This window comes from Ctenopharyngodon idella, chromosome 7, assembly GCF_019924925.1.
Source record: "Ctenopharyngodon idella isolate HZGC_01 chromosome 7, HZGC01, whole genome shotgun sequence".
NCBI classification, from domain to species: Eukaryota; Metazoa; Chordata; class Actinopteri; order Cypriniformes; family Xenocyprididae; genus Ctenopharyngodon; species Ctenopharyngodon idella.
This window is the reverse complement of record NC_067226.1, coordinates 13,263,771-13,282,407: the sequence shown is the minus strand read 5'-3', so window position 1 is coordinate 13,282,407 and position 18,637 is coordinate 13,263,771. Positions and strand designations below refer to the sequence as shown.

Below are 18,637 nucleotides of genomic sequence, written 5' to 3'. Positions count from 1 at the left end.
GGGGCTTTATGGCAGAGTGGCCTGACGGAAGCCTCTCCTCAGTGCAAGACACATGAAAAAACACCTGAAGGACTCCAAGATGGTGAGAAATAAGATTCTCTGGTCTGATGAGACCAAGATAGAAATTTTTGGCCTTAATTCTAAGCGGTATGTGTGGAGAAAACCAGGCACTGCTCATCACCTGTCCAATACAGTCCCAACAGTGAAGCATGGTGGTGGCAGCATCATGCTGTGGGGTGTTTTTCAGCTGCAGGGACAGGACGACTGGTTGCAATCGAGGGAAAGATGAATGCGGCCAAGTACAGGGATATCCTGGACGAAAACCTTCTCCAGAGTGCTCAGGACCTCAGACTGGGCCGAAGGTTTACCTTCCAACAAGACAATGACCCTAAGCACACAGCTAAAATAACGAAGGAGTGGCTTCACAACAACTCCGTGACTGTTCTTGAATGGCCCAGCCAGAGCCCTGACTTAAACCCAATTGAGCATCTCTGGAGAGACCTAAAAACGGCTGTCCACCAACGTTTACCATCCAACCTGACAGAACTGGAGAGGATCTGCAAGGAGGAATGGCAGAGGATCCCCAAATCCAGGTGTGAAAAACTTGTTACATCTTTCCCAAAAAGACTCATGGCTGTATTAGATCAAAAGGGTGCTTCTACTAAATACTGAGCAAAGGGTCTGAACACTTAGGACCATGTGATATTTCAGTTTTTCTTTTGTAATAAATCTGCAAAAATGTCAACAATTCTGTGTTTTTCTGTCAATATGGGGTGCTGTGTGTACATTAATGAGGAAAAAAAATTAACTTAAATGATTTTAGCAAATGGCTGCAATATAACAAAGAGTGAAATATTTAAGGGGGTCTGAATACTTTCCGTACCCACTGTATATACAGACTCTATATGTTTATCCAAGCAATATTTTCTTGAAAATTAGAACATTGACTTTAGCGCAATTAGAAATGTCAGAAAGTACTTAAAGGGATATGAAATGAAAATTCTGTCATCTGTCTCACCCTCAAGTTGTTTCAAACCTGTTGACTTCCATAGTATGGCTGTATAAATAAGCCCACAACGAAGGAGAATACAGAATCAAGAGTCTTTAATAAATACACATAGAAGAAACACAAGGAGAACAGGCAAACACATCCACTAAACAAAGATGAGACCAGACAAAGAACTGAACCAAACAGGGAGTATGAATTGCCAGAACAAATGAGGGAATTAATGAGCTAATTAATTAAGAACAGGTGAATGAGAAAGACAACTTTCTCAAACTGAATGAGAAAGACACAGGCTGAGTCCGAAATCGCCCCCTATACCCTTAAATAGGGCACTATTTGCACTACTACTCAACGGCTAGATAATACCCATAATGCACTGTGAGAGTCGCGCGCTGAATGAATTCCCGCGTCTCGCCAGGAGATGGCGCCCGCAGCTGAATCAATCATCCATTTATTTTCCAAACCGCGCTGGTCCAGTATAATATCATACAGGTAAAATTTCCTTTTTAATTGATCATTAAATCGTTTAATTAAGGTTTGTACATGTTAGTTTTCATGGCAGAGTTTAACATAAATATTCATTACTACTGGAGCTGCCAGTTTTCTACATTTTAAATGATTATTAAACAGCAAGCACAAACTATGCGAAATCGGCAGCCCTTCCGGTGCACTCAGTGTCCGGATTCACTCACTCGTTTCATTCACTCCTTCAAGTGGACTATATTAGTGGAGTAATGTAGGGAATAGTGAATGAGGGTATAGGGGGCGATTTCGGACACAGCAACAGACTTTAAAGCTAGTTCACAAGAACAGAAACAAACACAAAGCATAATCCTGACACCCATCAACCGTTTGGTTACTGACATTCTTCAAAATATCTGCTCTTGTGTGTTCAGAAGAAGAAAGAAACTAATACAAGTTTGGAACAACTTGAGGGTGAGTAAATGATGACAGAATTTTCATTTTTGTGTGAACTATCCCTTTAACTAAATAAGTAATTCAAAGGAGTTAAACTGTTAAAAATAAGTGTCCAATGGCATTTTTTTAAATTATTTGTAACAGCTAATGTAATTTTGGCATCATGATAACACTAACCTCTAGCCTGTAGGGGAGAGCGTGGCACAACCTAACGCTTTTTGACTTTTTGCACTTAGGGTTCAGAGAATTTCTTTTGTTCCACATTAATTTCACACGTGTCTGGTACAAATATGTGGCTTTGTTTCATTAATACAGTGTATACTTTTTTCTTTATTTACCCCGAAAGAAGGGAAGGAAAATGTGACAAAATGCCCCATAGGTGGGGCACATTGTAACATGTGATAGGGCACGTTGTAACATGACCATATGACAGCTAAAAATGTTATCTGATTTAATTAAAAAATATATACATGACAAACTAAAATATCTTGTCAATAAAAGACAAATTTTTTTTTTTTCATATAAAATAATGGCATTTTTTTAGAAATTCAAATTTAAATAATTTTGTGGTTTGACAGTGAACACTCTCACAGAACACGAGATAAATAGACGAGCCAGCACAAATGCTGTAAATTTCTTGAAATAATATATTCTGAAAGTTTAGGTTCTTCCTCTCAGTCTTTATTCACATTTTTTCCATGGTTTCTCAACAGACATTCATAAAAGTTGATTATGCCAGTTGTATCGTAACTGTATAGAATAGCATAGTTCTAATAGCAGGGCACGTTGTAATGCAGTGTTACAACGAACCCTATCTGCGCAACTGGAATTTAAACCTGGTTAGTGTCTTCTGATAGTAAGTGAAGCATTAAAGAACTACCCAAACTGCTAAACAACAGGTTGGAGTTTAAAATAATATCATATTTGTATCATTTTAAATAAACACAAAAAATATAGATGAAAAATTAGCTTAAGTAAGAAAATTACTTAGTAAGAAATTTACTTTTGCTGTTGTTAAATAATTGTTCAGTGATATCTTCCAAATATTTCTGAATTTTGGCGCAATTTTTTCTCCATATATTGTCGATATGGCAACTAGTAAATATGCTAAGTTTCTTCATGCTAACGTGTGTGAAAGTATTTAAACCATGCGTGTTACAACTAACCCCGCGTTAGTTTGTGCCCTGCGCTCCCCTACTGATAAAAAATATTGGAAGACATGATGCATTGAGAATTGTTTTGTTAATCAAATCACTTCCCTTTAAATCATAATTGAATCGAATTATGAGACCAGTGAGGATTCACTCCTAATGCACAGAAGAATAATTAATAAATTAAAAATAAAAATGTGCAAGGAAAATAATCTTGTGAAGGCAATCTGCTGTTCAAGTTGTAAGCATGTTAAGTTAAAGAGAAAAAGTAAACTATGTTGTTGTTATACCTTTGCATAGGTACACTATGCACTGGTGTATGTAACTTTGGTAACAGCTAATTAATACCGGGATGAAAAAGACCTGTATTGGGACTAAGAATTACTGGGTGTGGATATGACAGTATGAAAATGTCCTTGTGTAAGGCCTACTGGCCTGTTAGAAGTTACAAGCAGAATTGGTGACCATTTGTTTCAATTTTCAACAATTAGAACTGTACTGCAAAATGTATCTAACTTTTTAGCAGAAGGTGATATTGACAATTAGTCCACGTACACACTGTAAATGTTCAGGAGTGATAACCGCATTTAAATACATGAGTGATTCCCATAAATTATCGTTCCATGTGTGTACGGAACACAACTCATTCCCGAAACTGTGACGATTGACACCGTGGTAACCATAGCAACAGTCTGGCATCTTGCATGTGTGGTATCTGCTATTCTGACCAAACAATTATTACAGCGACAAAAGACTTATGTTCAGCATTTTTAACTGAAGCGCTGTCGACAGAGGCGTTGTGTTTTGCTTATGCTTGGAAAGGTTGCTTCACAGAGCGTACTCTTGCAGTGTTGCCATGTCCACTTCTTATAAGCATTTTTGGGCTTTTAGTTTAAGTTTGGCTCATAAAGCGATCAAGTTTACAGAGTTATTAAAGTGAGCAGGTGTGGGTTGCAATATTTTGGTCTTTTTTCAGCATAAAGCATTTAATTTATTTCAGTTTATTGTGGGCTTGTTGGCAAGATCTGGCAACACAAATGAGGACAAGGCTCATCCTGCTTTCCCTGTAATTTCTTGTACCACAAAATAAAGAAGAGAGAAACATCTCTGATGCATGTTAAAATATGTCATTAACAACTAGTTGTTCATTTCAATTACAAACACACTGCATAGAATTTTTGTAAATGCAGTTGTAACTACCTGCAATTTTTGGGACCAACTGGACCATAACTGGACCAACCAGCGGACCGATCGCGTTGCACAGCATCTGAAATGCTGTTTTAGTCATTCTGTAACGCCTGAGCAAAGTCTGTTGTTAAAGTGGTTCGGTATAATTCCCTCCCAGAAGTGCCTCACACAATTGCGTTGCAAGATAATATGCCAGGTGCAAGTAATTTATTTTATACGAAAATTATTATATACAGTGGCTTCTACTGCAGCAAATTCCATTTTTCTTAGTGATATTTAGCGCCAGTTTATCAGGAAGTGACAATTTTGTTCTCTTCGACTCACTGGATGGTGCTTTATTTGCAAATGTTTTATGATATATTCCAAATTGGCAAGTTAAATACGCAACTTTGGATGGAAACATAGCTATTGTCACATAAAACTTCCATCACCCTTATCAAACAGCTTTATTTCACACGCTGCATGAACAATCATAAAAATTCTGTTGGTATGGATTGGGGCATCATGGGTAAAATCCCCCAAAAATGTTTGTTTACCTTTTCTCATTCTCTGCAGAGCTGTGTGTAGACTTTCTCTCTCTCTCTCTCTCTCTCTCTCTCTGACAGCCTGTCTCATTTGTCACTTTCCTTAATCTCTCACACTTGCCAACACTTTCGTCTTCATCAAGCCCAAATCACTTGATATTATTCATGCTTGTTTTCCACAAATACCTCGCAGAGGGAATTAGCAAACAAAAACAGTGCCCACATTCTCCTAATCCCCGTCTATGGGCAGAGCCTCCACCAATACTCTAGAGCTCTGGCCGGCTGTCGAACTGGCTGCCACTGTTTTGAAGTTCCTCTCCACAAATCTGTGTTGACACAGCAAGTGCTTACTGCCTTGTCACCTTGCCACAGATTGGGGACTGCCTCGTCTGGACTACAACTGTCTGAGAGATATCAATGAGCTTGCATAAAACACGTGATCCAAGAAGGTGGGACGTTTTGAATCAGCTGTGCAGGACTGACATACATGTTTGAGCAAGTCAAATTATGGATTCCTATGGACCTATTCAAACCATGCATGAACATTTGTTCTCAGAAAAAGCCAACGAGATACAAGCTTTTGGTCATGTTTACGAAGCCTAAGCTCCTACACAGTCTTCTGCTATTCTGCCATAGAAGATGGCCCTGAAGAACCTCATACATGGTGTTTTACACTGTACCTTATTATTTTAAAATTTTAAAAAGTAATTTTAAAATTACTTTTGCATTACATGGACTAACAATGAGCAATACATCTGTTACATTAATAAAAATAGAACTGTTCATTGTTACTTCTGGTTAGCTCTGGTAATTATTAATATAATAAACAGAAACTTCTGATTTTAATAATGTATTAAATGTAGAAATTAACATTAACTAAGATTAATAAATGCTTATAGCTAGTTCTTGTTAACTAATGCAGTTAACTAATGTTAACAAATAGAACCTTGTTGTGAAGTGTTACCATAATGGTTTAGTTCAGAATGCAGTGAAGAACTACATTTGTAGGAAAATATGTGTCAACATACAAAGACACTGGACAGATGTAGAGGCTCTCATAAAACAGATTCTATAATACTCAAAATGCATCTAAAAATATAGAAAATGTCAATGTGCAAAACAGAGACAGAGTTATAATGCACAATAAGGAAAAATTATTAATGTTTAAAACATAACATTAATTGATTTCACATATCAATATGGCCACACTGACAGCAAAGCTACTTGAAGGCAAGTCTGCAAGGTTAGCAAAAAAAAAAAAAACGTAACGCATGTTAACGCTTCAATACGCAGGGAAGGAGACCTGAGGCTGTTTTTTTGAATGGATGTCAATGGAGGAGATGCTTCACTATGCTTTTGTGGGAAAACGGCTTATCTTTTAATGAATCGACAGCCCATCGGCTAATCTTCAACATGTTTGCTCTTAAAAATTAATTTTGGATTGATCTATTTTTAGAGTTTACACCGAGAGTTTACACTGTTTTATAAGAGAAGTGATGGACAATTGCACAACAGGTAGGATTCCGAGAGGCACTTCTCATTCATTTCTATGGTATCCGCAAACAGTGATTTACTGTCGGATAACTATGAACGAAATTCAATGACGTCAAGGCTGTTCTGTATTGGTTGTCAAGGCACATGTGATCCAGGTTGGCCGTTACGCTTTCTCCAATGGTACAGACCCTCATATCTCCCAATAATAAGACCATCTCTGATGACAGGCCTATTAGAGTATAGACAGTCTTTCTTGCTTTTCTGTGTGGTGCATTTCTTGATCAGCGCCACCTATTGTACAGGAGTGACTTTTGGTTTCATGTAGGCCAAAGACTATTCATTTTAGCCTTGGTCTGAACAGACGTTCGGTCAACAATTTATTCTGCATTTGGTGTGAATAGGCCTTGACACAGCTGATAAATTCTTTCTCTCCTTCTCTTCACTTCTCAGTTTCAAAGCCAGATGAAGCTCCATGCACAAAAACCCCGAGCCCTAATCGAGATGCCATACAGTATGCCCAGAGCACAGCGCGTCCTGACATTGCTGTAATCACGGCCCAACTTTCACACTCTTTCAAACTCAGGGTTTTTACGGTGAGAAAAGCCTAGACACATATTCAAGTGCACAGATGACAGCATGCTACCTAATCAAAGGCTTGCATAATGTCTCAAAATCACTGCGAGTGTGATTACATGATAGCACAAAGCTATAGTCTAGAAACCGGCAACTCAGCCAGACACTGGTTCAAATTAACAAGCCAGAGCTGATGGTGAAAAAAAACATCCGGTTGGGATTTTAGAATAATAAACTGGCTCATATTTTCATCTGTAATCACAGGTTAGCAAACTTGATGGAAGGTTTTCTTTTATCTTCCATGTTTCTGTAATCTCAATCTATATCCAAGTACTGATATTGATTATTTGGAAATAAAATGCTAGAATTCAGTCCAACTGAACCCAAACCAATACATTAGCTACCTATCAAAAGTTTGGGGTCCGTAAGATTTCTTTTAATACTTATATAAAGGATGTATTAAATTGATCAAAAGTGATAGTAACGACCTTTGCATTGTTACAAAGGATTCAGGAGTTTCTATTTCAAATAAATGCTGTTCTTTTGAACTTTCTATTCATCAAAGAATCCTGAAAAAATATATCACAAAATATGAAGCAGCACAACTGTTTTCAACAGCCTTGGTGAACATAGGACATAAAAAAATCTTACCAACTCCAAACTTTTGAACAATAGTGTACATTCATAATATAAGAACAGTAGCATACAGATTAACTACACCAAAAATACCATTTTCACCAATCAAAATCAAGAGCGAATGAAGGAGCAGGAGCCCAAAGTGCCGTTTGATTGACAGGTGACATCCAGGCAGAAGCTGAGACTCTAGCTTGCCCATTAAAGGAGGAAAAGGCCCCCTACTGCTCTAACACAGACACATTCACATAAAAATGTACACACACAGATCCACAATTTTCAACAGGATCAATTTATTTTCAAGTATGCATTTTTTAAAATTTCTAACATATACTGAAAACCTTATCGCTCTTTGTTCCTCTCTGCCTTACTCTCATCCACAGCCTGTTAAGGAAGAGGAAATTTTTGATCACAGAACTAAGTGCGCTCAACCAAGGAGGGCAGTCAAGGATGAGAAGGAGAAAGGGGTGGGAGACGAATGAGAGCAACAGAGACACACAGAGTGTGAGAAAGTAGGGGAGGAGGGAATTAGAGAAAGGGAAGATGAGAGATAGAGGGAAAATTAAGAAGGGCAGGAATTAACTAAACTCAGAGAGGCGGCAGTGGGCCAAAATGAGGGTGTCACTCTACATTTGAGGATTTGTTTTGAAGACAAATGTGTAATGTGCTTTCAAATGTGCTACAAAAATATGAACTTAAGCCAGTCAACACCAAACAACACTTTTGTGATTCAGTCTCTATTTAATGAGGACATGAAGAGACATTAAATGACTGCATCTCACCAAGTGTACATACTCCCTGACGGCCAGTGTAACGGCGACAAAAACTGTGTTAATTTATTAAAAGTCATTCATTGTGCATGATCATCCATTATGATGACTTATTAGTTGGCATCCGTTCTAGGTTTTTAAACACCAGCACCAGAAGTGTGTGTTTACCTCATGAACAGAGTAATGGTAATGTATATCAAAGAGATTTATTAACACTCAGTTCACAAAAAAAAAAAAAAAAAGAAACAAAAAAAAATCCTGGTGTTATTTACTCACCCTCATGTGACTTACTTTCTTCTAACAACACAAAATACATAATCCTCCATATATATATATATATATATATATATATATATATATGGAGGATTCTCTTTTTTTCCCCAAAAGAAGAGTTTTTTTTTTTTTTTTTTTTTGTGACTGTCACACAGGACACATGTAACGAAAAGTAATGACCGGCCTTATTAGTAGATGTTACAACTTGAAGAAATCTGTTAGCACAGCTATTCTTTTCAGTAGAGCCACAGGAAATCAATGACATTATTTTTAATTCAGCTGATGGCGCAGTAAGAACACAATCCCAAACCTTTTACTATGGTTAGTATGGCTGGTTAACATGGCCCAGCTAAACGCTGCAAATAGATGCCATAACATCACCACTTTCTCCACTGATGCACTCAACCATGTTTTTTGAAGCAACATATAAATCTCAAATATTTCAATATACTGTATCATAGAAGATCTTTTAGGCTTAATTCACTACAAATTGAACATGCTTCCACTTCTGCTGCATTTCACATCACAATGCAACTCTTTATATCATTAATCTGCATTAAATGGTCTGTGACACTGACAATTACATAAATAGCTAAGTCAATCGAAATCCTTAAGAAAAATGCTATTGGAATGTCTGTCAAATGCTGATAATATATGAATTATTATACACTTGTGCTGAAAACTCATATAACCCTCATAAAACGCTCAAAGGATCAGTGAGAAGATACAGTCCAACACACACACAATAATCTCATTGCACACACACACACACTCACATATATTTCACATCCAATTGGTGGCAAAGAGTGAGTCAGGTATATGTAAGCCATTACTTTAGCTGGAGAGGCCAGGGTAATTATGGCTGGCATTTTGACAAGTGTTTGGTGGAGTGAAGGTCAACTGTGTCTGCGTGGGAGATCTATGCTAATCTGCCCAGCTGGAGCGCAGACGAGCAGCCCCTGCACCGCACCACTGCAATTACAGAGAGAGAAAGAGAGATAGATAGAGCAAGAGAGAAAGGGATGAGTGGGTGAGGAAGTAAACACGGCAGAGGTGTCAGAGATGTGGACGGATGTAAAGAAATGTCAGCAGGAAAATAAAGACAACATGAGATTGAGGGAGTACAAATCAGATGAAGTAACTAGACTCTTAAACAGACGGCGGCTCAGTTTAACTTCCTCAAAGCGAACCGAGGGGCAAAGGAAAGGAAGATAAAGAGAGGAATAAATGAGGCTGTAGCAAACTATCACTCTGACCTATGCTAAAGTGAGAGGACGGTCATTATTGTTCTAGAAGGTCATGACCTATGACACGAACAATAGCAATTAAGGTCACGATTCCTCTTACTCCATTCTAATCTTTAGTATATTTTTCCTTTTGACACACTGGTCACCTTTTCTCTGTTTTCTCTTTTATCTGTTTACATGACCTGCAATCCCTGTCTCTTTCTTCAATTCTGCTGTGATAGCAGGTGTAGATGGCCTTGACAGTGGCTCTGATTGTTTTCCTGGCGGGACGTGACCATCAGGGTTCCATGTTCCATTTGCCCTAACCCGTCCAGACTCTGACCCATCCGGGGTTCTCACGGCCTGGGCACACCACCGGGGTCAACCCCCTAGAGACTCCCAAGATCTCCCCCAAAGATATGAAAGGCCAGACAAAGAATGGTCATCTCTCCACCCACTAGCCTGACACAGCCTGAAACCTCTCTCACTCACACACACAAATATGCATGTGTGTATGTAATGGCTGACATGGTCCTTGGTGTGTTTAAATGCGGATGTGTGTGTTTGTGATGTTATCTGAAGATACAAAAAGATACATTCACACAGTATTTCATTCTGTAATAATCATTCAGACAGGCCTATATATATATATATATATATATATATATATATATATATATATTTAAACTAACTAGTTTTTAAAGCCAGTAACTGGTCTAAGTAAGGAATATTTGAATTATTAGAAAATAATGCATACCCAAAGTGGTGATGTGGCCATGACGGTTACCACTACAGTACCACACCTCAAGACATTGTTCAGATGTTGTATTTCAAGACATTTGTCAGGTTTATTTCCATAAAACGCTCTTGTGTGTAGGACAAATTTTTTACGCATCTCATCCCACGCCTCCATTGCTAATTCCAAAGCATTATTTTAGAGCTTGTAACAGAGGCTTGAGCCATTGATAGCAGACTAATACAGTTGTTAATGCAGTTATTAGAGAGAGAGATTAAGCGTGTGTGAATTGCCTGAATTACCCGGCAACAGAGTCTCTACTGCTAGCGAAACTGTAAGTTTATCTGCTTCAAGAACAGCGCTGTTATTACCTCGCTCGTGAGAAATGTCATGTAGCTTTTAAGTTGCTAAACTATTTTAATGATAAAATCGTCAGAGCAGCACTGACAACACGTTTCTGTGCAAGTGTATGTCTGTACTGTATGTGTGTGTTTGAGTGGGAGAGAGACTGTGCTTTCTGAACATCATAAAATGTAATTTTGTGGCAAAAACATGGAAATATAGTCATTTGTCATTTTTATCCTATTGTTTGTTATAATTATTTGCTTGGTCAGTGTCGTTGTGGGTTTTGGTTCTTTTGCTGTTGTAGGCTGTAAAGACCTTTGAAATAATTGAAATCATTTGGCAAAGTGATATGAACATGTAATGCAGTCAAGACCTGCCAGGAACTGTTTTAGCCGTGCGTTTTCTTGAAAATAATTGCACACCTTAGAACACTCATCAACCAATCAGATTCAAGCAATCAACATACCTGAAAGCCAATGTTAATCTACAATTTGTGAGACAAATCACAAAAACAATTGTTCATCTTAATGGCCCAACATGCCAGCAAGGCACAGTGAAAAACTCATTAATTTTAAAACAGATACAACTTTAGCACACAATTTTACTTATCTTACAATCATTTAACAAATAAAAATTATACGTCTATGAACAAAATATAATTTAATAAATATAATGTTAAAACATCACATTTATCGGTCTATACTGATATGGCCACCATATCGCACATCCTTAATTTACACCAACAGAATATGCCTCACATTAAAGTAGGCCTGTGCTTTTTTTGTCACATATATAGCAACTACACTGAAACACTGAAGCAGAGTATCTTCAAAAGAGCACATCCACTCTGCAGAAACACCGCCTCACTCACGCACACTAACACACCTCCCACACAAACATTCCATTTTAAAGTGGCTAAAGCCCAATGCATTCTGTTTTATCAAAAAAGCCTTTGCTTCTCTATCACAGGAAAACCTACACTGTCACACATTCCCTTTCAGCATATGAATTTAGATGAGACCATTTTCTCTTTTGATTGATATGCAACATTATGAGTTTAATATCGTCTGATCAGGGCATCATAAAAAATGCACCAGTGTACAACAGACTTTAATGAAATCTCAACCAAAAGACAAATGATGATGCAGAATGCCCCTTCTTGAAAACGTAACTTGCCGTTGTCTTGAGAGCATTTTTCAGAATGTCATAACAAATGAACACAATATATGTGTGTGTATATACGATATTTGTAAATATGCAAGGTTGCAGTCATCCTGCTGGAACATCTGTGCCCCGTATACTACAATAAAGAGGCAAACAAACAAAGTCAAATTTCAACTAAACAGAACAACAAAAGTGAGGTAATCTTTATTTTTTTTTTAAATATGTTTTTAAATGTAAAGTATTAAATCAAATATTATACATAAAATTACACATTTTGACAATTTAATGTTATTAATTAATAATGACAGACAAATAAAAAAAACGAATATGAATGATGTATATTTTTTTTTCTATATTTTTAATTAGAAGGAATTTAATAATAACAAATAAACTATGAGTTCAGATTGAATGATTCCACTCAATAAGTCAAATAACTTAAATAGGTTATGATGAATTAATATTTTTTAAATTATCATAATTAATGAAATTATTAAATAACTCCATGAATTATAAGTATTACATTCAATAATAAAAAGCAAAAACAAAAAAACAACATAAAATCCATTCAAAGATCACTATATTAGGCCATTTAACCTGTCCAGCTGAAATAAATCTAACGTGTTGATGTTCAGATGAGATTTAGTGACATCTATGGTCAAGAGGAAAGATTGAGTGCCATCTGACACTACATAATAAAGAGGACAGAGCGCACACACACACACTTGACAAAGTATAAAGACAAAATAAGCTACATGGTTAACTTGAGGACTGCAAAAGGTGAGGAGAAGCAGAAGTGGGAGACAAGGAGAAATTAAATGTGACAGGCAGATAGGAGGAAGAAAGCATGTTAGAAAGAGAGAAAAGAGAGAGCGACGAGAGATGAAGAGAGAGATGACACATTGTAAGATTACACTGTGCAGTTTAGGGTGCCATTTCATCAACACTATGGATGAATCAATGGCCCGATAAATGATTGTGAAGGACACACACACACACACACACACACACAGATAAAGCAGGGGTTCATCTTTTGTTTTGAGACCAGGCAGGGATTACCGTATCCAGTCTTTTATCCAAAGCTTTCTTTCCAGATGAATAGAGTACAACAGCAAATTCCTCAATCCTAATGAATGCACCCCAGACCCCCCATAAAGCCCTTCAGTTAGTTGCTGTGTTGCTAGCAGCTTGAAAGACTTCAGCACAGCTTTGCATCAGAATATCAAATCCCTGCCCATATACATAGACCCTACAGGATACAAGCCAAACCATCTATGCTGCTCCTTTACTGGAAATAGCTTGGCAGGAAGTGGTAATTTTTTTGTCAGAGAAAATTAATAGTTACATGTTTGTGAAGTCATGGTTACAGAAATGAGGTGTCGTGAACTGCCCTGACATACAGTGCATTTCAGAACAACTTTTGAGACAATTCACTGTATCAAACAAATAAGGACAACACTTTACAATATTGTGCATTTTGATATTAATATTTTCATATTCCATATCTATATTTGTCATATATATATTGGTTCTGTATACAATGTATACACACGGATCCTGTGTGCAAACTGTATATCCACCGTTTTTCTGAACACAGAAGTCTTGCCCGACTCATAGTGGAATTATCTTTTACATTTCAGGCCTCCAGTGTTTCTAGTCAATTAGCGGATTTTCCAAACTGACAAAGTAACGTTAAACCTATGAAAATGGTTTTAAAAAGCGCATGGCTTTACAGTGGAGCAATGACCGTCTTTTGTCAGTGCCTCACTCATCAAAGTTTAATGAGTGCGTATATGACATGAAGCTGCCCGAAGTTAGCTACATTGAAAACAGATGGGTGCTTATATCCTACATCCTGAAATGATAAGATCACACATTTACCTTTGGGTTTGTATGGGTAGTACTTTAACTTAAGTGCTGCAAGGCAGGTTCGTTTTCTCTTGTCAGTCTTTGGCATAAAATGCAAGGCATACGGTGCCATATACAGACATTCTTCTCAGATTTGTTGGTGCTAAAACACGTACTTTCCAGGAATTTCTTCAGTTTATTTCTGTTGTTGTGGCAGCCAACAACAGCACAACTTAACCCTGCGCTGATTTTAATTTTTTAGTAATGTTCAAAAAGATTCTGTTTAATTAATCAGTCGCTCTTTTTGACCTGTTTTAACAATGAGTTCCTATAGAGACCAGAACAGTACAGTATACAAACGGAAGTTAGAATCCATCATGGCAGAGCTCATCTTTGCTCAGGAAAAAGGTGGATGTAAAAAGGTTAAATGTATTTTATACAGTAAGATTTCTTCCTGACTAAATTTTAAAGGCCAACCTTTGGGATAAATGGGTGAAAGACTTATATTGCATAGATATTTTTTACTTTTTTTAAATAAATCATTTAATCATAAATTATGTACTCTTTGTATATGCATTTTCATATATTAATAATGTATGAACAAATGCTTGATGATTAAAGGGGGGGGGGGGGGGGGGGGGTCTAATGCTATTTCATGCATTCTGACTTATTTACACTGTTAAAGAGTTGGATTCTCATGCTAAACATGGCCAAAGTTTCAAAACACGAGTTGGACGTATAACGGAGTATTTCTGTGCCAAAAATACTCTTCCGATTCCTCAAAACCTCACACTTTTTTTTCCCGGAGCATATCCCTTTATTATGTAATAAAGGGCGGAATTCCTTATACGGGCACTTCTCTGGAAGAGCGCACGTGCACACATCGACCAGAGCGAGAGAGCAAGAGCACGCCCATCAACGCGCTTCGTTCGGCTTTACGGAAGTCGTCGGCAGCGCTGCACAGGACTTGCTCGAGAAAGATTTGTCACTTTGTTTTTAGACCACAAAATCAACAATGTCACCAAAGAAGTGTGTTTTTGGTTGTGAGGGAAAGATAACCTTGCTTCCCAAAGAACCCAGCGTTAAGTTGAGCTGAGAGATTTGTGCTCACGCATTACATTGAGGCGCTCTCGATATTTGTCATTAAAATAACCATAGAAACCACCTTAAATTAACTATCAAAATAAGGATAAAGTGGTTTCTGATAGTTGCAATCACTTTTTTATTGGTTAAAATGAATGGAGAATATCTCGTGTTTTTCCGTGGCTGCTCGAGCCCTCAGGATCGGCGCTTATGGTTTCATAAACAAGGCCCAGTTCTACACTGGATTTACAGATCGTTTGAAACTGAAAGATGGAGCGGTCACAGCGATAATGATCCCGGTCATGAGTCGGAACCGCAGGTGGTGAGTAAAACTGCATCAAATGTCTGTTTTGTTGGCAATAGGCGCCCAAGTGCATATAATGTAAACAACATGAACGTAGTGAATTCATAAATTCATTATTCATCATTCACTATATGCTATATTCATTATAGTGATTCAAAAGTTATCCAGGGATAATGCGATGGTGTATTGTGTGTGTTTAAATACAGTACATTTGTTTAGCAGACCTTTGATAGCTTGCAGACGATCTCTACACAAACGCTGCGTGTGCTCATCACTCTTTAGCTCCACTCACACGGCACGCCTCCAGGTAGTCGGCTGTTTTCGAAAAGACTCGGTACAGCGTATGTATCTTTTATAAATATGATAAAACTAAAGACTTTTCGGAGATATGAAGGATGCACTACTACTCTATAGGTACTCAAGATTAACATGAGATTGGCAGAAACTGTGTGTGATACCCCCCCTTTAAGTAACTATTAACTCAAAATTGCAAATCCAGGTGTAGTATAAAGTGTTACGGAATATCAGAGTGTAATGTTGTATATGACTGGCTAGAAAAATTCATTTACAATTATGAATGCATGTTTGATACTATGAACCAATTGAGAATAAACATTTACTGAAAACAATAAATTTTGTCGAGAAAGTGACATGAACTGCTGTTGTTCCTCTATAGACAATTACTCATCAATCAGTTTTATATCTTATCTATAACTTTTCTATAAGTACTGTGGTATTGTAGTTGTATATATTTTTCTTCTTACACTATAAAATTCAGACAGATGGACTTTATTGACCCCGAAAGAGAAATACAGGAAGTTAAATATAAATTGACACATTTGTATGACATACAACAACAACAAAGACAAAACACAAGGGAGCTGCTGTCATAGACAGATGCTTGTGGCAGAACCAGAGGAATACAACTAGATAAGTGGAACACGTTCATTTCAGACACCCATAAAAACATTCTCCATTTTGTGTGTCTGAATGGAGTAGTAGGGTTATATGTACAAAGGAAGACTCCTGCCTAACATGCTGATCTAATGTTCTCTAATGTGCTCAGGTCAACAGTATATGTGGTTTTCAGTGTCATTTAGAGTTGTGCTATAAAAGAGCTCTATTCATGCACAAAAGACTGATGCCTTTCAGTGCTTCTAAAAATCAGACTGCTGAGCTAGTAGCCAATTATGCCACATACATTAAGGTTTTTGCACAATATTTAGCAAGACCCAATATCATTCAAGTTACTTATAATAGAAGTTTCTAATGTCCCTTGAAAATTGCAGTAAGTATTTGAGAAGTTAAATAAGCAAGTTTTTGTTGTTTTAAATTTAAAAACACTGCTTCTGGCAAGCTTTGGCTTTTGAAAAGACAAAGCAGAGATGTAGATTATAAACATATATCAGCAGTTACAGCCCAAACATAATCCTTAACACTCCACCATATTTTCCACTGATCACAAATACTGTGAAGTTGCTTAAATACCTAAGGGCTGTATGTGTTGCCAAAGGCACAAAAATTGGAATAAACGATTAGGTGCGATCAGCGGTGTGTATACAGGAGTAATAAAGTGTGAGGAGAGATCCTCTCTGTTTAAATAAAGTAATAAATTGGTATTCAGGCACCAGGGTTTTCATAATTTATCTGCCGTGTGAGAGCGGCTGATCATGTTGACTTAACATTTTGTCTGACATTTTGGTCTGACGAGCCCAGCCATTAACTCTCTCAACATGCTACAAGAGACTCTCAAAGGGAGGAGAGACTGGAGATATACACACTCGCGCAGATGCACGTACACAAATAAAAGTCGAAATTCACACCACAGCAATTGGACAAATTTGGAGTGCATTTCCACTGATGCTGAAACATGCACGGACACATTTGCACACACACTAACTCAAACAGAACTGGGTCGAGAAGAACGAGATGTCCAAAGACTCCAGCAACCAGCCACAAGAAGGACAACAAACTCAAATAGACTCATGCATTATCTGTAGAACTGAAATGAGCGCATTCACTCCCGAGGTCAAAACACTGACAATCAAATAAATGAAAATAAACATTTTCATTAAATATACTTCAAGTACAGGCTTGTTGGCTGCATATGGCATTATTTCAATGGGCGATAGTGAAAATTATTTGTAGCTGGAGATACAAACAAAGAGTAATAAACAAAAAAAGCCCATAATGACTGTCAAACTGTAATAGAGTTTCAACACATACCCAGAGTGCTTTATTTTTTAAAACAACTGGGTATTTCAGGTCTAGTTTGCAAAGGTTCCTGTGAAACCTTTCCCTTGTGTACCTCTTGTCATCTGTCAGGAAACACAGACAGACATGGGACAAATTCACATGAATCTGTTTTCCCTATAAGTAATTATGATGGATCAAGGGAATACAAACCTTATGATGTCAGATTCCTTTTGTTTTTCCCTTTCATTCTTTGCCCTTACTTTTGTGCATTAAAGATCAAATGTGAAATCCTGAGTGTTAAATGTTAAAACATTGACTGAAAAAGCGAAGCAGTACTGCAGTCTACTATTCTGTTCCAGTTTATAAATTAAATTTGCTGAATTCCTGACACCAATGATGAATAATCAAACGGTACTGCAAAACAACTGTTTTAGAATTCCAAAAGGTAGCAAAGTCATAATTAAAAGGCATGGTCAGTACAGTGCTGTATTGGCAAGCATTGTGCAGCATTCAGAATTGAAATAAGAGTGCTTTTTAAATTTCTATTCTGCAATCAGGATGCAGAATTGCAATTTAAATTAAAATGGGAGGGGGAGGGGGGGAATCAAAGAAATTCATACAGTATTACTGTAATAAGTGTACAAAAAAATTGCCATGTTGACTTTAAAAAATCCTTGTTTAAGTTCAAGTCTCAAAGTTTGAAAGTTTTATAAGCCTCTATCTGGATCAATCTGGTTGAAATGTCAGCTATATTGTTTTTAAATAACCCACACTACCATTCTAAAGTTTAGGGTCAGTAAGATTTTTTTAAATGGTTTTGAAAGAAGTCCAAGGCTGCATTTATTTGATCAAAAATACAGTAACAACAGTAATAATGTGAAATGTTATTACAATTTAAAATTTTAAAATGTATTTCATTTCTGTGATTGATGAAAGCTACATTTTCAGCAGACATTATTCCAGTCATTCTAACATGTTGATATGGTGCTCAAGAAAAATGCCTTATTACTATGTTGAAAACAGTTGAGCTGCTTGGTGTTTTTTGTGGAAACTTAATCATTTTTTTCAGGATTCCATGAAGAACAGAATGTTCAAAGAACAGCATTTATTTTAAATATACATTTTTGCAACAATGTCTTTACTTTCACTTGTAATCAATTTCATGCATCCCTTCTGGGAAAAAAAAAAACTCATTGGCCCCAAACATT

At 37.1% G+C, this 18,637-nt stretch overlaps 1 protein-coding gene across 2 annotated transcripts in view; it reads right to left on the bottom strand.

Annotated features, from left to right (window-relative positions):
- The window catches only part of ptprn2 (protein tyrosine phosphatase receptor type N2), a 179,628-nt gene that overhangs the window by 96,089 nt on the left and 64,902 nt on the right, over positions 1-18,637 (bottom strand). The window lies entirely within an intron of this gene.